The sequence below is a fragment of the Strix uralensis genome, chromosome 5, assembly GCF_047716275.1.
Source record: "Strix uralensis isolate ZFMK-TIS-50842 chromosome 5, bStrUra1, whole genome shotgun sequence".
Classification (NCBI taxonomy): Eukaryota; Metazoa; Chordata; class Aves; order Strigiformes; family Strigidae; genus Strix; species Strix uralensis.
The window spans coordinates 83,616,429-83,634,713 of NC_133976.1; the positions used below are offsets into that span (position 1 = coordinate 83,616,429).

An 18,285-nucleotide genomic window follows, 5' to 3' on the forward strand; every position below is an offset into this window, starting at 1 on the left:
TTATCTCTAACAAGCCAAAGGTAAACAGGAAGGGCCCCACATGTGAAATCTGATTTTTAAATTAATCTTATAATGCTATGAAGTCCAACTCATGATTGTTGAATACTCAGCCTATCCTATTCTGTCAAAAAGCAGCCTTATTTTGAATGGTAAGAAATGCTGTAGAAGGGCTGCAGAAGAGGGGCAGAGGCCCAAACATCCTGTCCTTGTAGTTATTGAGGACTTCCAGGTTCTAGAGGAATTTTCAGTAAAAGCCTTGTGCATGATTTGATTTCCCTTTATATTATTTTACCACTGCAAAATAAATGTAGCAGTCTGCTGCAAAACAAACAGAACATAATCTGCCATTTTCTCTTGACCATTTTGAAATAGTCTACTAGAATAGCCAAAGAATGGCATGCAGGCAGTTTGTGAAATCATTTTGCATGAAGGGATTTCAAAAAGCTTCCCCAAAAGCTACCTACAAGTTATTAACTCACATTTGGGGACCATCTGCCTAGTGGCTTTTCAAAATAATGCTCTAAGTACACAGGCTAAAAGCAAGGAATATCTTACAAAAGCATATCTTCCAGAAAAAAAAAGAAAAGGCAAATCCCCAAATAGTTGAACCTTACCTTTTGTTATACCCATAGGTGATAAATCATAAGGTATTTGGGAACAGAAGTGTATCTGGGGCATTCACACAACATATGTATGTTCTGAGAATCATCTTGCAGTTTCTGTTGCAGAATTTTGACCTATTTTGGTGCAGCTACATTTGTTTGGGGAAAATGCAGCATATGTAACAGGGACATTACTATGGCTCTTCAGACTTTACGATCAGGAATTTACAGCATTTTTCCTGCTGTAGAGAAAGACCAGGCATCAGAGGTAAGATTTTTCTAAAGCTGTAAGGCTTCATTTACATGGGAACACTTGGGAAGCGTGATCTTAATGAAAAAAAAAAAGCTAGATCTGAAGTATGATGACTTGAAATGAAGCATACTCCTCTGTGAATAATCACATGTGTAACTTAGTCCACTTCAGGATACTGAAACAAATTTAATCTTTATTATCTTAAAGGAGAATGACTGGGCAGGGACTAACAAGAATAAACATGGTTTTTCCCTAGGTAGACAATCCCCATTTTTAAAAGTCATCTGAGAAGTCAGGACAGACACTGAAAGTCATTAGAAGACAGACGCTGAAAATCATTAGAAAACAGACATGCCATCTCTATAATCTGCTGTACACAGAGAACACAATTCAACAAGATGCTGAGCAATATATTTTTTTTAGGTGCTAAATTCCTTTTGTCATCTGTGGGTGTTGAAGGCAATTGGTATCACCCATGATGAAGTACAGATGGCGTTGAGAATGACCTGTGCTGCTGAATATGCAGATATATCATGGCTCTTATCAAATTTCATAGGTATTGAATGAAAAGTAACTTAATCCTATAAAGTATGAAAAAAACTTTACCATTCTTAGCTGCAAAACATGCTGATGACTGGAACTTGGGCCAGAGATGCCTCCTCCACCCTTGTTTGATTCAAATTGTGTTTGGACTCTGATGGCCTCTACTGTAGAACTGAACGGAAATTTTGCAACTGGCTTCAGCACATGTAGGATCAAATAGTATTGCTGCTGCTTTGGGTACATTTTCCCACTGCTGGTTGGACAGAGTAGCGGTCGGTCTGAGCCTTGTTCTGAACTAGTGAAAAAAGATCACAGAGAGTGCACTTTGAAAAAGGGTGGGGATAAGATTATTATTCACTGTCAGCTCTGAGCCTAAATTATAATTCAGTCTGTTTCTGTGCTCTCTTGAAAGGCATCACATGGCATTATATAATGTCACTGTCAGTAGATAATGCTTAACCTGGAAAAAATGGAGCTGCAGCAAGTAGAAGGAATTTGAGGCAAATAGGACTTTTGGACGTTCCTTAAGAAAACTTATCTGAGGGGTTAGAAGTAATGAACTGATGTTTAAAGACCTTGTGTAGCATCACAGGATGCCACGCTAATACTAAGTATTTGAAAAGATAGCTGAAATAGCAATCTATTCCATGTTTTTATCATGTGTAGTTTATAACTGAATAATCTGCATATTCCCATAAGTGTCCTGTCCCTTTGGAATCCAGTTAAGTTTTTGGCCTGTATGATTGCCCGTGTCACTAAGTTCTATAGCTTAATTACATTTTGTGTAAAAAAGTAATTCCTTTTCCTCTTTTTAAATTTTTTGTCATATATTAGTAACTGTCCCTGGATTTTTTTTTTTTTTCCAGAGAACAAAAAATCCCAGTCCATCTGATTTACCAGGTTCTATATAGCATACATTTTGCCCAGTCTTCTTATTTGTATCCTTTATAAGGCAAATAATCCAGCCTGTCCAACAACTTTCAGTATGACAGTTTACGGATGCCCTGGATCATTAGCACGTTCCCAGTAAGCCTTCTCATCTGTTTTGAGCTCCAGCATCTAAAGCTGGACACAGGATCCCACCAGGGGCTGATCCCCTGATTAATGTAAAGATGACGCGACATTTTCAGCTTCATTCTCTTTCCCACATACACCCTAGCATCTTTGTAGCTTTGCTGCTTTCATGGTGACCACAAGCCTTCACTTTGCAGGTAATGAAGGCCGTGTCTACACTGGTGGTCTTTCTCAGTAACTGAAGTAGAGCACTGACCCGAAGTGGTGGCAGCCAGGTCTCTTGAATGTTGACTGTCGTGTCAGGCTGATTCAGATTTAAATGTTAATGTTGAACACTTGAGCTATCTTCTTCTTAAACGGCTTGTATAGACATACCCAGAGGTGCTCAAGCCCTTTTTCAAAACGTATACAAACACTTAGATCTACATGTAAGGATTTTTTCTTTACAAATTACGCAGCTGCAAGTTTCACTGCCCATTTTGGTGTGTATTCATCTAGCTCTTTTCTCTTTCTCTGAAGGACCTCCAAATTCCTTCTTGACCGAACTATTATAAATAAATTGAGCATTTGCAGACTACTCTATCTCACTTCTACTTTTCTGTGGGAGAGAGGCAAGTCGACATTGGCCTGTCTCCCACACTTTTCCAGAGAAGATGTAAATACTCAGTGAAACAAGATCATTGGGGACCTTTGCCTGGTCTTCTCCCATGATTACACCAGCTATGTCACTGACTGGACATTCAACCTTCCCTGAACCAGGGCAGACTTCACAGGAACAAGTGACTAATGCATTCGCTAAAGACTGTCCTTTGAATTTGAACCAGAAGTTTATGATGTGCTGGGATCTTTGCTGTCTTTCTGTAGATTTTAGAAGGCCAAGCTAGACTGCTGAGTGCTTTAAGTTAATAGGAATGACAGTGAATGATTAAGGACTCCACTGGGCACTGACTGTGTCCGTTAGCCATTCTGAGTGCAATAATCTTAATTCTGAGATGTTCAGGTGTTGCAGTGAAAGTAAAACTGTGTGTCTCGGCTGTGGGTGTGTGAGACTCTCCTGAAACATGCTTTCATCTTTTGCTCTTTTTCGATTTGTGAATGGCCTGGTTCTTTGTACAGCTACCAAAGCCGTTAGCAAGAGCGCCTCATCAAGCTGTCCTGCTAGTTTTGACAGCCTTCGTGAGGCTCAGAGAGACAACACTTCCTACAGGCTCTAGCAACACCTGTTGAAGTTACATGCTGTCAGATTCAACATTGCCTTGCCAGCCTGAATTTGTCTTTGAAAACAGGCAAACTGGTAGCTGCAGGACCAGGAACCTGACCTGATACTACATTATATTAAGGGAGCTGGTATCATTTCAGCAAACCCTGTGTTTTTCTGATGTGAATGTGCTCCCTGTCTACGTTCGCAGCTCACAGAGAGAAAGTCTGCCCTTGCAGAGGCTGCGTAGAAGCAGGAACAGAGGGAAAGCGATGCCTCAGAATGATTGCTCTCATCTTGCTGAACTATCATCAGGGTCGATCTAATTAAACTGCATGCATGGAAATGAAGGAGCTAATCTAACCCTTACCATGGCAGGCAAAGTGTGCAGTTTAGGTAATTGCCAGTGTCTGTCTTAAAAACAATAGTCCCAGTCCCGATGCCGTTGAAGACACTCGGCGCAGTGCCACTGTCTTCATGGGGATCAGAACTGAGCTCAGTGTTCTATTTTAGAGCACAGTTCGAGGAAAGGGTACTGGTCTCTGTCAATAAGTTAAAACTGAATCCAGTTGCCACAGCATCAGATAATTTCTTAGGGAAATTTGTTAGACTTTTCAATATCAATACTGAGTTTCAGCAGTATATTTGCTGAATTACTCTTTTGATAAAACCCCTTTATAGGCATGTCTGCTCTCCATCTGGTGCTGATCTTACTTAAAATACAGTGAGATTGGCAACTAATTCATTCATGGACAGAATAAGTATAAAAGTTGCATAAAGTAGTTAATATTGGTAAGACCAAAACTTACTTGTAACTTCTTGAAAAAACCAATTATGAACCTTTCCTCTTAGGACAGAAACTCTTTGTGAGATGAAGAAATATCTCACACACTTCTGGTGCTGAAATATCAAGTAGTGATGTTTGTTTTTTGCAGATTCCTTTCCTGTTAATTCTTGTTCCAAATATAGTACTATACTTGTCTTGAAACTGGTTACACTTCATGTTCAAGGCAAAATTTTTGCACTTTAAAGATTCGGTTTTATCTTTAAGGCTTTAATCTTGCATCAGTAACTTTAAGTGCTTTCCAGTGATGCACTGAGCAAGGAATTAACATCCTTCTTTGTTGTTTTCAGTGCCAGATAACATTTATATCCAATGGTGGCCCTCCATTTGCCATGAAGATGCAGTTACAGGGGCTGTAGTGTACAGATGTCAGGCAATTTGATGAACGCTATCCAGAAATTATAGTGATTATATATATTTTAGGATTTAGTTTACCTTCTAAGTCCCAGCTCCTTCTTTTGAATCACTGAAAGAACATCATGCCATTTTTATTTTTTTCTAGAATCCCCACTAAAAATCTTGTTTAAAATCAGTGTGGGAAATCCACTAGCAGATAAGGATGAAACTTCCCAGGCATAGGATTAAAATGGAATGAGTTTAGAAAAGTACATGTATGGCTTTTTGGTTTAACAGTGACAAAAACCATTTTTTCAAGTAAGGATGTAACTATTCAAACTAAAAGGCTGTATTGACACACACCAACAGTCATAGAAATCAGAGCTTCACTGACCTTCTCATTGTACGATCAGGAAGGGGAAGGGTGTTGGTCTTGATGTCTCAGGCTATCAGAGATGAATGAAACCTCCTGAAGGCTTGAAGTAATGAGAAAAAACTGTGGCCTTCTCTATTTGACAGCCAGTACACTAAAGTCCTTTATGACCCACATTAGAGTTCACTGCATACTGTATTCCCCGCCCATTAATTTCTGTTTTCCTTTCTCCATAAACTCCAACCGTATGATTTTTCATGTGAGATGAAAGGAGGATAGCACACCTCATCAGCGTGAGAGACTCAGGTCTATAATCAACATTAGACACTCAGGTTCTCATCCCTCACGAGAATGCTGCCAACTTGGGGTTTGAACTGGCCCTTTAAAATTCCAAGGGGATATCCTCTAAAGGGTTGGATTTCTACTGTTGTACTTTTTTTTTTTTCCCCCACAGGCAATACCATCCAGTGCCTAATATGTATCAAAGAATACTGCCTTCATTTGGTCTGCTGGCTGCTGCATCTAGGAATGTGGCAAAACACAGAAATCCTCCCTTGTAATTTCTCTTTTGTGATCTGCTGTACGTTTGATAGTGTTCGCTGTTGTCTTGTGAAGTCACATGAAGTGAGACCATCCTTTGCATTGTTTTAGTCAGGAACATGCTTAGGCTGGTACAGAAAAAAAATGTACAATTACCATCCAGGATATGTGGTCTGTCAGCCTACAGTGCCCTTGTGGCCCATCAGCCATGTACAAGCAGCTATCAAAAACAGGTGTTTCAAGACCAGCCTGCTCGAGCTTGCAGGAACTGCAAGTTATTGTCTGCTAGAGGTGGTGAAGAGACTGTCTCCCATCTGACTGAGAAAACCTTGCCCAGAGAACTCTGAATTGAAACAGACATGTTTTCATGAAAAATGTCTCTTCTGAGGACCTAACATCCTCCAAAGAAGATGGTTCACTGAGAAAGTCCCTTGTTTTATCCCATGTACCAGCTGACTCCACATAAGCACAATTGTAGCCCATACAAATGTTTCCTATCAAGTACAAGGACCACTAACCACTATCTTTATTGTCTAAGCCTGATATTTTGTATAAACAATGCAGGCCTTGCTAACGACTATACCCTTGAAGAGGAGCTAAAATATTGATAAGAGGAGAACATCCTGCCCCAGAAGGTGCCAAAGGCTGGATGATTGCCTGAGAAGCATGAAGTCAGCAAAAATTGGTGGTATCTAGGGGAAAGGTAGAGGCAGCAGGGGGACATCATGACCACCAACTCAATTCAAGACCAAGAAGACCTGCCCCCACGCTTGTAAGGAGCATGCGTGCTAATTTACATAGCAAGCGAGGCTAATTTAAATATAGCTAACCAATGAGGGATGAAGTGATAAGAAACTAACCCATGGTCATTGCAGTAAATGTGTTTTCGTGTAGTTTGAAGTGTATAAATACCTTGAAGTTCTTTTGTGTGGTGTGCTATCTTTGTGGAGTTACGCCCTAGCACCCATCTTCGCACAAATATGGAATAAACCGATATCTCAGCTTTGTGTGTAAGATTGGCTTTTTGCACACCGGGTAACAAACCCTGTCTGAGGGACAACACAATGGACTGGATATTAGGAAGTATTTCTTTGCAGAAGGGGTTGTTGGGCGTTGGAATGGGCTGCCCAGGGCAGGGGGGGAGTCCCCATCCCTGGAGGGGTTGAAGAGTCGGGTTGACCCAGTGCTGAGGGATCTGGTGGAGTTGAGAACAGTCAGTGTGAGGTTAATGGTTGGACTTGAGGATCTTCAAGGTCTTTTCCAACCTAGATGATTCTGTGATTCTGTGACTGTGCCCATGCATCTTCCTTTCCTTGTGTTTGGAGGAGATGAGTAGGAGGAAGTGCACGGACCCAATACCAACCTCATGTGAATGGAGAGCTCCTTTTTACAAGTGGTTTCCTGGCTGTTCTGAGCAATTGCTTTCTGGCCTTTTGTGCCTCTCAGATGATAAGACAAAGCTGAAAAGTAAGATATTGTGAGTCCCACTTAATTCATACAGTTAGCTTAGGACAGCTGCAGACAAGTACAGGTACAGGACAAGAGAGTGCAGCTCAGGACAAACATTACTCTAAAGGACTGCCAATATGAGTTTGACAAGTGAAAACTCGTTGTTTAAGTCAGTAGTACCAAGGAGCCTGTCTATTGAACAGAAAGCTCACAGCTGTTCACAGCAGGAGACTGCTGCTTTAACAAGATTTTCTCTGGCTGCTCCAATTCCCTTTAGCTTTTTTTGTTTGTTTGTTTTTTTGTTTTTTGTTAATCATCTTTCAAACTGCAGCAGCATTTGTTGTCCTGAGGTGCTGACTCTAGTGGAAGAGATTCTAGTGGAAGCTTCTACTGCAGTTTGCACAGGCTTCATTTCAGGTCACTAATCACATCCTCCTCAGGCTCTCCTCAGGCTCTTGCATTGATTGTCCTCCAGCTGGAGAAATTGTCTGAGAGAAATGACATGACTGGTGTGTTGAGGTCACATTTCTAGATTGAGGGTGGACCGAGGGAAGCTGCTGCCTTTTGGATTCAGGGAAGACCTGACTTTTGAATGTGGCGTGGATGTGCAAGCCTTCAGTCTTCCTTCCCTATCATGCCCATCTGCTGCCCTCCAGCCAGCCAGTTAGGTTGGGAATGGACAAGAAGAGACAACAGAGGATGTGATGGGTGACTTGAGCTGGCGTCTGGATGCTGAGCAGCAAAATGTCTCTGCTGGATTAGGCTACTTCACCAAAAAAAGACTCATTGACTATTCTCTGAGTCACCATCAGAAATTCACATGAAGGACTTGAGTTGAGGTGACAGGATAGGAAGTTTGTCCCAGGGCAAATCTGGAGAACAAAACAGTCACAGAAATAAAACATGCTTTATGTTTTCCAGTATTACCTGTATAACCAGATTTGACAAGGGGATCTAAAAGCATGAGATGAAGGGCTAGTTGAGATCTTTTGGTACGTTTTTCTGTGAAAGCTGGAATAACACAATGGAGCAAATATGATCCGTTTGCTAACCTTACTCCAGCACCAAGATGACTCCTACCTACCATCGCAGAAAAAAGGCAGATTACTTTGGCTAGATACACACTAAGGTCTTGGAGAATTCATTGCTCCAGTACCTACATGAGGGGATTCTTGCTACTGAGTGGAATTCTCATCTTTGAGTTAGGATTTTATTCCCCTTTCCCCACATAAATGCCTTTTTTGGGAAGATGCAGCTCTTCTGTGGACAAGGCTTCTTTGACTCCTTCCAGTGAAGTTCATTTTTCAAAGTGACAGGGCAAAAAAAGGAGAAAACGTGACCTTCTAGCCTGAGATTTACCAGTTGTTTTCTGGTAAGAATATTTTTTGAAAGATACTATGGTGTCCAACTGCTGATTCAAATGGTATTGAAGTACTCCCTCTAGCCTAGGGAATATTTGTGAACCCTCTGCGATCTTGGCTTGTGATTGGTTAGAAAATGCCCTCAGGAAGGTGGGGATGAAAGTTCAGATACAGGCAGACAAAGGAGGGAGTTGGGATTCTTGAGCAAGGTCTCTTAGCACTCAACTAGGAGGTAAGGAAAATAATTATACTTCCTCTGCTCACCCTAATTTCTGGGATGTGGTCGAACTTAGGTTCCTAACTAGTGAACACCACGTTACTTCTGGATTTAGACAGAGGCCAGAGCCTAGGCACTTGGGAAACTGAGTCCACTCTAAGTATGAGTGCAGGATTATACAGCAGCAGACTGAACTGGGATTTTGATGTTCTACATTTTGGATCACAGTAGCTATGCATGCAATTAGTTAGGACATAAGATCTAATTCCTCTTGTGACCTGGTCTTCCTATCCCACATCAAGTAACTGTGGTTTAGATCCCTAATGATCTGTCTAGTGTGGCATCGAAGACCATATCCCTGAGGTGATAAAGTTAATGAAGAAATGTGTAAGGAACAGTTCTTTTACTGATGTTGAATTTCATTAAACCTGTCCCATAAGAGCCCTTTATCACCTCACAGGACGAGTCCTGTACTTTTCTAAGGCTTGTGCAGTGTCAGCTTTCCATGTGACTATCTGTAACTTGGAACACATTCGCCATCTTCTATCCAGCAACATCACCAAGGCTATAAAAAGGGGAAGAACTGCAGCCCTCACAAATGCTGAAGACAGTTTGCTAAAGAGGCTGCAAATAGTCAGAGCAGTTATGTGATAAATCAGTAAGTGACGTTGTCTCTTTGTTTTTAAGAGCGACCTGGAGCTCATGCAGTAGCGCTATTCTCCAGATGGCTTTCCACAGCATCGTCTTCCGTAGCACACCAGTGAGCCACGAGACTGAGACAGAAATTCCAGTGTGGGGAGGGTGTGAGTCATGAGATGGTGAGTGAAAGAAACAGCAGGATAAAAATAACAGAGCACAGTATGATGCAGAATATTAATCTCTTACCCTGTGTTATCCTAGCTTGTATTACATACACTATTATGTTATACTGTAGATGCTCTACTGCTCAAAACAGATCTCTCTATGCTACTCTGAAAGATTATGGCTCAGGATGCCAGATTGCAAGGACTTCTAATACTTGTGCCTTTAAGTTGGATGAAAATTCTTAATCAAGACATTCCTGCAATAGAAAATATATAATCAAAGAGTATGAGAGTGCTGCTTCTGTGACATTCCTATTTTTTATATTTTATATAAAAACATCAAGTTCCTTCAATTTAACAATTTAATAAATCTATTTATTGAAAAATTAAAATTATATCTCTTTTAAAATTTCTTTTTCCAACCTTCCTTTTTTAATTCTTTTTCCTTCAGTAGGAGAAAAGAAAGAAGAAAAGTATAAAAATATAATGGAAAACTGACATAAAATTCAACTTTGATTCTAGCTAACATGAATCAATAGGAAAAAAGTAGAAAAAGTAGAAGCTGTAAAATCAGAAGAAAAGCCAGGTGTTTTATTTTGAAATGTGAACCACTATTTTTCTACTCAAATCTGCCATTCTGTCCGGGCTAAGCTTCATTCTGAGATCACTCACAGCAAAATCCGGAGTCCTTGTAGGGGCTATTATTTTCAGCTCAGCTAGTTTGAGGTATTTGAGTAAAGCGTCTAACCCAGTCACCTTGACATCTCCTATAATCACTGGAGCAAGACAGAGATCTTCAGAGAGCTATTTGGAGCTTAGGAAGCCTATTATGATGTTATTTTTCAATACAGTCAGGAATCTGGGCATCATAAAGAGAGCGGGAGCTTTTCCTTTAACTTCAAAGGGTGCCAGCTCTGGCAGATTAACACATAGACAGCTCTTTTGATAGAAGCTGTGTCTGTTATTTGGGAGTGGGGAGAAATGTTTATTTTATTTCACACAGATTCAATTCAGAATATTTCAAAGGGATTTCACTTCACTTTTTTTTTCATGTAAGTCACCTTCAGGCTTTGTCAGGACTGTGGAAAACTTTGCCAAAACTGGGGAACATCCAAACAAATGACAGCAACCTTCTCTGCCAAGCAGCGAGGTGGCTGTGTGGTCCCAATGCTACAGCACTTGGAATGTGAATGTCTTTGTAGGACTCTCCCTCTTCTTTGGCCTTTCAGGGCTGCTTGGTGAAGTGAAGCATTTGCGCACACACTGAAAAAAGACGCTGTTTAGTCATGATCACTTGATTTAAGGCAGGCGTGTGTGTAAAGCAGTATGGTTTAGGTATGCAGTTATGGTCAGAATACCAATGTATATACTGTATATACCATATATATGGTATATATGGTCAGAAACCAATTTCTTTGATCACACTAAGTTGAAACTACTTTGAAAAATCCCTTTTTTTCTTATTCTTTTTTTTCCATTTTGTCTTACAGAGGCTGCCTGGCAAGCTACTTGGGAATATGTTTTCTGGTTTTAAATACTGTTCTTAAGCAATCTTCTGTTATTTTTTACATTTATATTTCCATCTATTTAACTTATTCTTGTATATCAAGTCTTTTTATTTTCCAATACGTAAAGAAAAAAACATTTATTTTTGAAGTTATACAAAAATGGAAGTCATTGTAATCATGATTTGATATCCTTGGAACACGTTTTATTTACTATTCAATAGCCACTGTTTTTATTAGGACATTGTTTGAACGTAACTTTAAGCCCAGTAAAGTTCCAGGGCCAATCTCCTGGGAGAGGATATTTATGGTCCATATTTTCAGAGAGGGATACTGGAAGTAGAAAAAGGCTTAAGTATTTAGGCCTCGGTTCAACTCTGAAGTCAGGGGAAATCTGTCCGTTGCAAATTGTCATTGGACCAGTTGAAGTAGTTCAATATGCAAATTCTGAGCTTGAAGGGGTAGTTGCATTCAGTGTGCTCATTGAAAGCAGAAATGTAGGCCTCAGATTGTGTCTGTTACTGCAGGGGAACTGACCTATTTTTCTGGAGAGAAAAAAAAAAACTACCATAAGAATCTAATTTGCAAGAACTGTAAGAGTGGAAACAATAGGATATTTGGTTATGCAAACAAATTGATGAAGAAGACATTTCCAGCAGGAAAACCATTGATGGTACTTGGTGTCACTCAATATTAACACCCTTGAAAGGAAAGTGAAATACTGGTGCATCTTTCACTTGGTTCTAAGCCATAATTCTATATCCAGTGTGGAGCCTAATGATTTGCTCTTGATATTTACTATAGCTTTTTGCATTACAGAAGTCTGATTGCTTTCCTCCTGCAGATACTGACCATTAGGAAGACACTGCTGCCGAGACTGAAACCAAACCCATTTATTCCTTGTTCTCAAGTCATCTTGGGTTAGAAGCTGCCGAAAAATTTTCTCCTGGATAAATAACTGTGATGTCCCCATCAAGCATATGTTGTCAGTGAGTTGGATTTCTTCATTCAAATTGTTGAAAATCTGTTCTGCTCGGAAGTTTCTCTTGTAGAGGAATTTTTCAGCACCACAAAAGGAATCTGCAGGGGTCCCATAAAAGTTTAAATGCTTTGAACTCACTCCCAGGCACAAGAAGACTTTACTACTTGAGATTTTGTTTGGAAATAAATGAGTTCTTGTCATAGATTGGGCATCTTCTACCATGGTCCCTACATAACAAAATTTCTCATCATTCTGGAAGAAGATTTGAGTGCTTGTTCTTTTTCTTTTATTGGCATTCATCTTTGTTTATTTATTTTGCATTCTTGAGATGTGTTGCATCTCTGGAGTTTGTATTTCTACTTTTAGCGTAAAAATGTTGTACATACAAGTCTAGAATGCATCTGAAGATTAGTCTAATTTTTCATGTGACTTTGACTTGAACATTTTTCTGTTTATGTTTATATTGCTATTTCAAAAATGTGCATTACCTGTATTCTTTATGCCTTTTCCCCATCTATAACTCAATAAAATTATGTCCCCATTCTGCAGAACCATATCACGTGTGCATAACAGTGATAACAGTTTTTGAATAATAATGACTGATAATTGAAAATGGGTTAATCTGTATCTATATTTATATCTATATCTAATCTATATCTATCTGTCACAGCCTAAAATTCTTCTGATGTACGATTTGAGATGGTGAAAAAATTACCAGTGAGCAGTAAGCTCAGCTCAGGAATAATTCTTCATAAGGCTATTTGGACTTAAAAAGATTTTTTTATTCCCTAAAGGTGTACGTTCTTCATTTCAGTTCTCAGCATGGCTGAGTTTAGAACTGGTATTAGCCATGTGAGTCAATGGAGTGTTACCCATTTCATCAGGCTGCACATGTCTTTTATGTCACTACAGCTCTGGGATAAATAAATGACTGCAATATGTCCTTTGTCACAGAATATGCACATTTCTAAGGAGTGCTAGCTTAACCTTTCAGACTTCCCAATCACTGTGTGATTAAGAAGGAATATAGCCCAGGAGATCATCTGCCACTGGCCTGGAACAGCAATGGCTTGGGTGACGTTGAATGACCTAGTTTTCTTTGTGAGAGCAGGTATATTAGATGAGTTCCAAACATATGGCTCTCATTGGAAGTTAACAAATACGAATTTGTGTACAGAAGAAGATGTTCACTGCCAGGAGAAACTTGAGGCCATTGTACACTAGTAGCTTTTTACTGCTGTAATATTCCTTTGGGTCTCCAAAGTTTAGTGAAGTCATTGGGAAATTTTCTATCAGGTACAATGTGTTGGCAAGATATCCTTGCTTCAGGTAAGACTCCATCAAATACAGTTATTTACAAAGCATTCAAAGAGGGAAAGACAGTTCTCATCCGTTTCTGTTTAATGCTGTATGCCAAGCCTGTGTTCAGGATTTTGAATCGTATAAATTGAAAAGTGCCCCATTTAAATAGAATGAAGTCTGAACCAATTCAGTCTGCTACTCTGTAGGATATTTGCCACAGGGAGAGAGCAATAGGACCTCCAATGGGTTGTCTGAGGACTGTGAGAGATGACAATGGTCATGATGACAGGTGACTAGTCTGACTATAGACTTACGTGCACCAAGACAATCTTCCTCACTGCACTGTTGACTGTAGTCATGTTTTCTCTTGTAGCCAGAAATGACAGCTTCTGATTCCTGTTACATTTTGGAGTTACAGTCTATACATCTAGACATCTCCAAGCAGTGACAAGATATATTCGTGTAAACAAACAGCTTGGACTGGATTATAATTAGGGTTACTAGTTATAGGATATCTTTCATTTAGGTGAACTACTGCTGCTGCTTTGCCAAAAGCATGTTCATTAATTTCTAACTTCTCTTTGTCATTATTAGAGGATGGAAAACAAGTTTTGACCTCCTGGAGGAACTTGTTTCCATTTGCAAAATGCTTTTATTAAGTATGGCCAATGGCCTTTCTATTTATTGCCTTTCTTGCTCCATTTTTCTGATAAATTTTGCCAGGACAGTCATGGTTTACAATGTCCACTGTTCTCTGTTCTCACAGTTCAAAGATAACACTTCTCTTTATAATTCAGTTGCTACTGTAATTTTTGCAGAATTCTGAAAAATGCATGGAATTGCAACATATGCACAGTAAAAAAAAACAGGACTTTGTGTCTACTTCTTGTTATGGTAAAGCACAGCCTGGATAGAAATCTTGAAAAAGAAACTGTTATCACAGGGTGCAGTCCTTGTTTCAGGAAGTCCCCTAAAATTGATTGACTGGGGCCAGGATGATATGTTCTGATTCTAACATTCCTCCTTAAGTATCTGCCATAGGATGAGCAGATTTTTGTTTTGCTCTAGTACAGAATTTCTTGTTCAAGGAAGAAACAGGTAAGGGGGATCAAGCAAAGGATAATGACAAAATGGTAACAATTTAAAGAATTAAAATTTAGTTATGTGAGCTGCTCTAGTAGGACCTGTACATCTAGATGGATCAGTATTTCCATGGTAGACTTGAAAGCCTGTGATGTTGCATGCCAGGATCAAAGCACATGGGCAGCTGAAATGGGTTTACTCATTCTTTGAGAATTAGGAGGTTCTGAGGATGATTTCCACTTTGGGCTGGGAGGAAGAGCTAAACCAGCAAATATGTTCATGGTTTAAAAAGCTTATATTTCAGACTAGGCTAATCAAATCACTTTGATTCTATTTATCAGCTTTTAATTTACAATAAAAATTCAGTTTGGATGAAAATATCTTCAACCTGAAAAGGGGAGTTTGATTAGAAATTGATTCTGTCCCTAACCAGCTTCTAGTTCTGTGCTTGGGCTTTGTGCCTATAATTTCAGAAAAAAAGCCCAAGGTAGGCAGGAAACACAACAGAAAAGTCTCCTAATAATAAGACAGAGGTGAATGTGGTGCAAAGACCTGACTATGATAGGATGTTTAATCATAGGATTCAGATCCATAGACTTGCAAGTGTGTTTGCATCAAAGAAACCTTGCAGAGCATGTGCCTGCAATACGCCCAGCTGAATCAGCTGCCAACACTCTCCTGAACACTAAGTTCATTCATCATTATTGCTGGGTTTTTAGGAGGCAAGATGAGCAAAATCAACATCAATCTCCAACAGATGGGACTAGAGAAGGGCAGCTGCAGGCATACGGTGCACTACATAAGGCATGCAAGCGCACGTGGAATCCTCTGCCCCCAGAGCTCTGGCATTTCCGTTACACAGGCAGTAGGAAAATACAATTATCTGAATTATCTGTCACTCTGCAAATCCCTTTACTTTGTGCTGCTCAGTCAGAAAAATAGGCAGGACTTGGGGAACACTTGGTGCAGAGGTGCAGTTTGTCACGTGGCAGCAAGGGCAGCAGTGAAAGAGCATATTACTGCCTACGTGAGATGAGCAAGGGCATTCCTGTGAGCCTCCTGCCTTTTCTTTTTTTGTTCTTGCTATCTTGTTTTATTTTTTTACCTTTGGGGCTGAAAAGCTGGTAAATAAGATTACAGCACAGGCATGCAGAAAATAAAATACAGCGGAAACACGTGTAAACAAGATTACTAGGCCAAAACAGAGCCTCTCAGCACATTAACTGCACTGTGGGGTATGTACAGCTGGGGCAGGCCTTGAGGCATTTTCTGGGTACAGCAGATGTGGGCGGAAAATACTAATGCAGTGCTATTGAGAGAGCTGCTCTCATCCCTGTTCATTGAGTGCAGACAAACTGAGGGTGGGAAAGAAGCATGAGTTTGATTTATTTGAGGATTTTTTAATTTTATTTTCCCCCCACCCCAACCCCCTTGAAATCATGTTGGATTTCCACAACTTTAAAAGTTATCTCAGGTGTCATTTCGCTGTCTCTCATGCATGTACCCACATATATTTCTAGCTCTGAGGGCTCAAAGATAGGGCATTAGGAGTCGCCTTAGGATGAGGAATCCAATAATGACCAAAACGTTTTGTTGATGATAGGGAGGGGATACTTTTGGATGGGTTGTTTGTTGTTGATTTAAAATGCTTGAGGTTGTTGATATAGCCCCTGTCTGCCCAGTCTGCTAACCTGTCCTTAGTATGGTCTGAAGTGCTGTGAACTCTTATCTTCAAGAGCTCCACACGAGGAAGGGGCCACAGGAGAATAAAATTAGCTTGTATTTAAAAAAACAAAACCACATCACGACAAACCCTCCACTTTTCTGCTTGCTGGCAGAATCTCTGCTGCCTCCCACATAGCCCCAGCTGGAGAGCCTTTACTTGCAGCGAAAGCTACTCTGCCTGTGCCAGCCTCTTTCCCTTCTCCGCTCCCTCTCCCTTCCTCCTTCACAGGTAGCAGCAGCAGCAGCTGCAGCAGCCCTCTTTTCTGACGCCAGAGGGGTGTTCCACTTACGTAATTTGTGGAAAGCAAAGGAGGAAAACATCTATTTGGTGCTAGATGGGGTCAGGGTGATCTTCCGAGCTGCAGAGATTAACAGGTCCAGTTTTGCAGTGAGCATCCTACTTCACATCAAGGTTGGAGTAACGTCTTTTACTCAGGCCTTGAACCTGTTTCATCCATAAAGTCAAGGCAGAGGAGCTCTGTGCTCATGTGCTTCTGAGTTTAAAAATGTCTTTCAGGCTATAGTCGAACCTGGTATTTTGAATCAAGCTAAGTTAAAGGGTTGTGGGGATAATGGCCATGTGGGAGCTTTTTTGCATGTGACTGGCAAAATCTGGTCTACTTTGGCAGTGGAAGGATCAGTGATGCTGCAGAGGGATCCTCTAGTGAGAATGACCCCTTATTCCACTCTCTGTCAACCAGGGGAAGGAGGGACTAAATATCTTATCGAATCATGCTGAGTCCTGGCTGAGTCAAAGGCCCATAGTTTTTATCCATAGTGAGTAAAGCTTAAAGTAGCTTTTGGGAAGAAAAAGGGGCAGAAGGCAGGAATTAATTTTCCTCTGGTAACCCGGGGGTCTGCCCCATTCCCCACCTATCAGTGAAATGCATACTAGTGTGGAAGTTAGAAACAGATGTGTGCTCCACTAGTTAATGAAGTGTGAGTGATTGCTTCCCTTCTTAGGAAGCACAGCAGAGCTCTTGCTTTTGTGCCACAGGCAAGTCTCCAGTCTGAATGGTGGCTCTGAAGCTCCAGTAAGGCTGCTAGAGAAGAAGTGTCAAGGAGTGAGGAATGAACTGAGCAGCCTTTGGGAACTGAAGGGGTGGCAGCAGCTTCAGTGCTATTTATATGTAGCTAAGATCCATTTTATAAATGGATCACAGCTATCATTCCTTAGCTGCATAGAGGTTACAGGCCTCTGGGAAGGATAACCAGTAACTGGGATTAATTTAAACAAGATCACTCACTGAAAGAAGAAATGCAAAATACCGTTTTGAGAAGAGCATTCTCCTAAAGTGTAAAAAAGATGCAAAGCTGACCAAATTGCCAGGTATCTTACTTTCCTGGGAACTCACCAAGTACTTAGAAACCTGGTTTTCTTCACATATTTCTGTGATTCAGCTTTTTGTAGAGCTGGAGCTTATAATGACTTATTAACATGGTCAGGTAACTGTGCAGTAGGAGGGTTATTGTAGCCATTTTAAAAGAGCTTTAAGGTTTTAGAAGTCGACCAGATATGAGTAACAGAAAAAGACCCATGTAACTTAGATGGGCAGGAGTGAATCATGGCTATTGAGTTACAAATAGAAGTTCCCTCAAACTTTAAAATCATCTACAGGAGTTTGAGATATCCATATAAACAACTCATGGGAGAGGCACAAACGAGACTGAAAGGAAAAAAAAAAGAATTCTCACACAACCACCTGATTGCTAGAAATCATTACCCTGATATCCCATGAGTTTCTTTCAACTGTTTCTCTCATATTCTCTTTACACTGCAGGGTGAAAGTCAAATAGCATGTAAGAGCAAACCTTTTCCTATCTGATTACAGAAAGAATTACCTCTGTTCAGTGGTGCGTTATGAGAAAGGTATAGTGGAGAAGAAAACTCTCCCATCAGAGCCCTCGCAATGCCATTCTTCACCCTATGTTGTGCATACCTGGGCCCCACTGGCACTGCCTGGCTATGCAGGGGAAGAATTCCCAGGCTCAGCACCCCACCCAGAGGAGCTTCTGGGTTGCTTTGGCTTTGCTTAATTTTTCCATGCCCTTTGTGTTTCATCAGTGTGACAAAAAAGCAGTCCACTCCCTGCATGTATTTGTTGCACACACATAGAGAAAAGAATAAAGATCTTTAGATGTTGAGGGACATATT

At 40.4% G+C, this 18,285-nt stretch overlaps 1 protein-coding gene across 2 annotated transcripts in view; it reads left to right on the plus strand.

The window, feature by feature from the left end:
• LOC141944828 (potassium voltage-gated channel subfamily A member 1-like) overlaps nucleotides 1-12,562 on the plus strand; it is a 31,566-nt gene extending 19,004 nt beyond the window's left edge. The window contains exons 2-3 of one of the 2 annotated variants that reach the window (XM_074872040.1): nucleotides 9,418-9,548; nucleotides 11,883-12,562. The gene's annotated coding sequence lies outside the window, so the exon portion shown is untranslated. The remainder of the gene's footprint in view (nucleotides 1-9,417; nucleotides 9,549-11,882) is intronic. The other variant, XM_074872039.1, reaches the window with a different exon arrangement.
• The last annotated feature ends 5,723 nt before the right edge of the window (nucleotides 12,563-18,285 follow it).